The sequence below is a fragment of the Poecilia formosa genome, unplaced genomic scaffold (genome assembly GCF_000485575.1).
Source record: "Poecilia formosa unplaced genomic scaffold, Poecilia_formosa-5.1.2 Scaffold321, whole genome shotgun sequence".
NCBI lineage: Eukaryota > Metazoa > Chordata > Actinopteri > Cyprinodontiformes > Poeciliidae > Poecilia > Poecilia formosa.
The window spans coordinates 313,086-317,970 of NW_006800260.1; positions in this window are offsets into that span (position 1 = coordinate 313,086).

Here is a 4,885-nt window from a genome sequence, read left to right on the forward strand (position 1 = left end):
GTTACTCTGCCTAAAAGTCTCTGTCTGCTTTTCCGTGGCTGTGTGGGGCTGAGTTTTAACACTAAGAAGCAAACAAGCTTTTAATTGATGAAACGTTTATAGCTACATTGTTCAGACATAAGGACAGAGATCCAATTTGGACAGCTGGAGTTGTTTATTTCACTTCTCGGCTCAGGAATTTAAAGTATGACCCAAACGAATGTATGGACTCTCTGCTGGACAGACCGTATGGACAGACTATGCAGTAATCCCAAGAAGAACATATTCCCTTTGCTTAGCGCATCAAAACTTCCTGTTTTTGCTAAAGAGCATATTTAGAAGGCAAACGCAGAAAAACAGCATGAAGGACTTACCGGCTGGTGGAGTAGCATTTAGTTCAGAACCAATTCTTACTGTCAATGTTGGTCATAAAAAGTCGGTCAGGAAGCGATAGATATGGAGCGTGACACGTCCCGAATAACAACAAATAAATAACTTGTGAAATAATTACTTAAATGTGTCATCGAAACTGTAAATGAGTTCAGAAATATTTTGTTAAATATAAAATTAATCATGCGTGTCTCAGTTAAATGCATGGATTTTTATTTTCCATGATTTAATAACTTATTTCATGAGATGAAGCACATCATGACTTAATTTAATCTGTCAAACCCCGCGCACTGACGTTTGGTTGGCGGCAAGTCAAGTCAGTTTCCTTCAAGTTTGCTATGACTCTGTGAAAATATTTCAACTAGAAGTGTGAAAATAACTTCTGGTTATTCACCGAGCGAGCAACTTCAGCCTCTGCGTCTCTGGTTTGGTCTCAAATATTGCTATCCCAAGAAAGCTCACTTGTGGAGGAAACTGCCACAAACTCCCGACAGCATCGACGTTATCCCCGCCCACACATAATCAATTCTATATTTGCAGAATAATTTCTGTATTTAATGTCCAGTTTCAATAAATTAACGACACGTTTAAATAATTTATTTTATAAGTTATTTCTTTATTGCAATGTGGCACTCGTCACTCTCTGTAGAGGAACACGTAAAGTGCACAATGTTTTCATCCACAATGTAAGCTTTCTGTGGTAACGATTTGAGCTTTTCTTTCCTTATTTCGCAGGACATGTTCCGCTGGGCCCTGGGAGGTTTGCCTTAGTGCTGAAGTTTAGACAAACTGATTAATGGGGTGGCAGTAGCATCCAGAGTCTTTTCTGCAGCCCACAGGGATGTGTATTTGTCTTTAAGAGTGGACAGCTGATAATGTCCTTAATGCAGTCTTCTGCACCTTTCTACAGTGCCTTCCCTTATCAGCTGCAGAGCTGCATGCCTTAACAGGATGCTGATCTGACAGAGGATACTCCCACTGGTGCTGCAGCAGAAGGACATAAACAGATCTTGAGAGAGTTGTTTTTCTTCCTCAGACTTCTCAGGAAATTCAGTGTTTGAGGTGCGTTTTTTTTCATTGAATGTTTTTTTTTTTTTTTTTTTTAAATATGTATACCCAAAACTAAAACTTGGTATTATCCCCGCTCCCACCCACCCACCTCCATTTTTCTACGCTAATATTCATTGGCAAGTGAAAATTTCATTTCCCCCTTAACTCAATTATCAGGTATTTACTCTGTTTTAAAGCTGAGATGTTTTTAACGCTCAGGTCTTTTAGCCTCTTGCCCTTCACTTTGTTGGCATGCTGGCTTCTTTCATTGATCGGCCCAGCTTCCTTTGTCCTTTCCGACAACTCAGTACTGATCTTTGTGGGATGAGAACGAACACAGCTGAATGTGCAAAGAAGGTGCACACAAAACCCTGCTGGGTTACTTCGTCTACCCATGGATTGGACGCATCATTCAGTGTTTTGTTTAATTTGAGAGGAGACTAAAGGGAGTCCAGCATTTTGAACGAAAACAAAGAACCAATCAGATGGTTCAGAACCTCTTCCAGGATGCGGTAAGAAGTTAGAAAATGATATATAGTAGTCTTATTGCCAGGAGGTTGATGTAAACACTGAAGAAAACCAGGTTTTTCACTGAGCATCTAAGCAGTTAGAGTCTATCAAACCCCAATATGTTTATGGAGAATTTACAAGATGATTCAAGTAGGCTATTTGTTAGAAGTACGTTATTAAATTACAGATTCCAACTGCAGTTTCATATGTTGCACACAAGTTTTAGCTGTATTAAAGTAATGTTTTATGAAATTTTTGGAGGAAAACATAAACATGTATTCAGTGTTAGGTATGGAGTACATTTAACTTTTCTTTATCAATAAAATGCTGTTACATATTTTGAGGTGGTATATAATTTCTAGTGCAAAGTTAAGTAAATAAATAAGTTAAAAACAAATGTAACACAAACAGTACTTTTTCTAGTAATTTAAGGTTATTGCTCATTCCTTTCAAGCCACTCTTCGGTAAGATTAACATTTGATTTAGTCACTTTGACACATTTCTTGGGCTTGCACAGTTTGCTGACTCAGCAAACAGTAGCACAAAATGTTGTTGTAAATCAACTTAGGCACTTCGTCGTTGATCCAGGATGTATTTGGCAAAAATAACTCAATCTGGATTGTTTCTAATCCAGCAGTTCTGGGAATGTATAAAATGGGGACTGAAACAGAGCCCTGTGGGACTCCTGTGCAAAGTGGGGAAACGCAACAGCGGTGAGGATCAGTCTTGATTGCAAAGCCCAAACTTATTCATACCCATGCCAGATTTTGGTTTAAAACAATATCTTTATTTTACCAACATGTTTCTTCTGACTGTAGGTGTTACTGATGTTTTGAAGGTTCCCAGCAAGAGTCAAAATACCAACAACAATTTGCCCTCCATATGATTCATGCTTGGGAATATATTGCACCACTTGATGAGGTTCCAAATCTGTAATATAACAAACAGCACCTGCACAACCCTCTTTGTTCTGTATAAAAACAGCAACAAGAAAAGAGTTTTAGACTGGTGTTTAAGAGAGTGCAGCCTCTTCAAAATTGACGTTATGCTTTGCAGTTGTTGAGGCCGATCCTGCAGAGGATGGTGACAAAACTTTGGCTACGTCCACGGCGCAGTTCCATCTGGACCAGTTGTTTTTAGTACAGTGCTATGATTTGTGTGAGCAGCATCTGCCCTCTGTCTGACTTGATATTTGGCCGGCACAGTGGTCTTCACAAAGAAGTGATTGAATCACTGCTGCTGCTGCTGCTGTTGGTAATCAGGTTGGCACTGTACTTTAGTTTTCAACATCCATGCAGCATTTTTTTATTGCTTTATTTTATTTTTTGTAAAACATGTGCGTGAAAGTATTAGTACCTTATCAGTCAATGACAACAACATGATATCTTGGCTGCTTCTCAGTTGTGATTGTTTGCATAGCTTGCATACCATGACATTTATGTTGTCTGCATAACTTCTCATAATAATATGGGATTGAAGCAGCGAAACCGGAAAGAAACAGCTATGTGAAATCCTCCAATTGAGCCAGAAGTCATATTAAATTAACTAATCACAGGTTAGATTGTTTGCCTTAGTTTGAGCATTTGGGATGAATTATTTATGCTACCACAGCAGGACGCTTGGCCCGCGAAGACTGGATTTTTGTTTAAGAATTTTTGGGAAATGAGCACAAATATAGATATTTCCAGGATAACTTTACTTGTATGAAACACAAATCCAGAGAAAACGTAGGTTTTATTCAGACTCACAATTGAGCTGGTTATTCTCATCCATTTTTTTTTCTCCCTTTTGTAAATTTCAGACGACTGACACACGCATACCAGGTTGTAAAAACTCACATGCTTTTGAATGTTAAGCAGACAAAAAACATTTTTTAAAAAACCATATCAAATTCAAATGTGGATCAAAAATAATGCTGCTTGTAAACTGTAGAAACGGGTAAAAATAAAACACATCTCTTAATATGGATTTAGTCTGTATTGTATATTGAAGTTTCCACCTGAATATTTGGTGGGGGAATGGGAAAAAAAAATAAATAAATAAAAGATGGGAGTCAAAACAGTCATTTTAGATCACTTGTACACTCCAGCCATCTGCTCCTGGTTTCTTTGTCACTGTTGCCATAGAGACAGCAGCAAACAAAGAAAAGGTATGTATGCCATTAAACAAACTGTCTCGTCTCCCCTGTTTGTGTTGAAAACTTGAAAGCAACCAACAAAGCAGAACTTGAGACATTGAAGCACGACGCAAGCGAAACTGGACTGCAACAAACGACTCTGCCCGTAGTGTGTGTACCTGCTAGGTGTGTCCTTATTTTATGTTTTTATGTATTTTATGAGCAGGCACAATGCCGCAGATGGCTCAGCATATTCCCATTCTCCGGTAGCAGAGCCTCTGCTACTGTTAGTGATTTCAGCCTGCCCCCCTCCTGGGGAGCACTCTAATTGCATACGCAAGCAAGTTTTGTCACTTTACACCAAATAAACAAATGTTGTAGCAAATGACTGTCTGGTCCGTGCCGCACGAAGCGGCATCAGCAGACTCACAGATCTCAGCGTAAAGCCGAAGACCACGAGAAACTGGAGATAAGAGCTTTTTGTGGACAGAAAATCACAGCCAAAACTGACCAAATATAAAGCTCATAAACATGTGACAGGATTAACCTTTGTATTCGGGGGAAAAGGGCAGAGCGTAAAAGCAGCAGTTCAAGTCTGCGTGGCCTCTTGGAGAAAGAGGAACACATGCGAGGAGATCTATTTTTATCGCGTAATTAAAATAATCTGTGGTGTACTGTCTTGGTTTTTAACTCGAGGTGTGGAAGGCCTCTAATCCTGCACTGCTGAGCCCTTCTACAACTGTTAAAGCAATTTTAATAAGGCACCTGCTAACAACCTGCTGTACATGTACATGCCCCTGGCGCACACACACACACACACACACACACACACACACACAC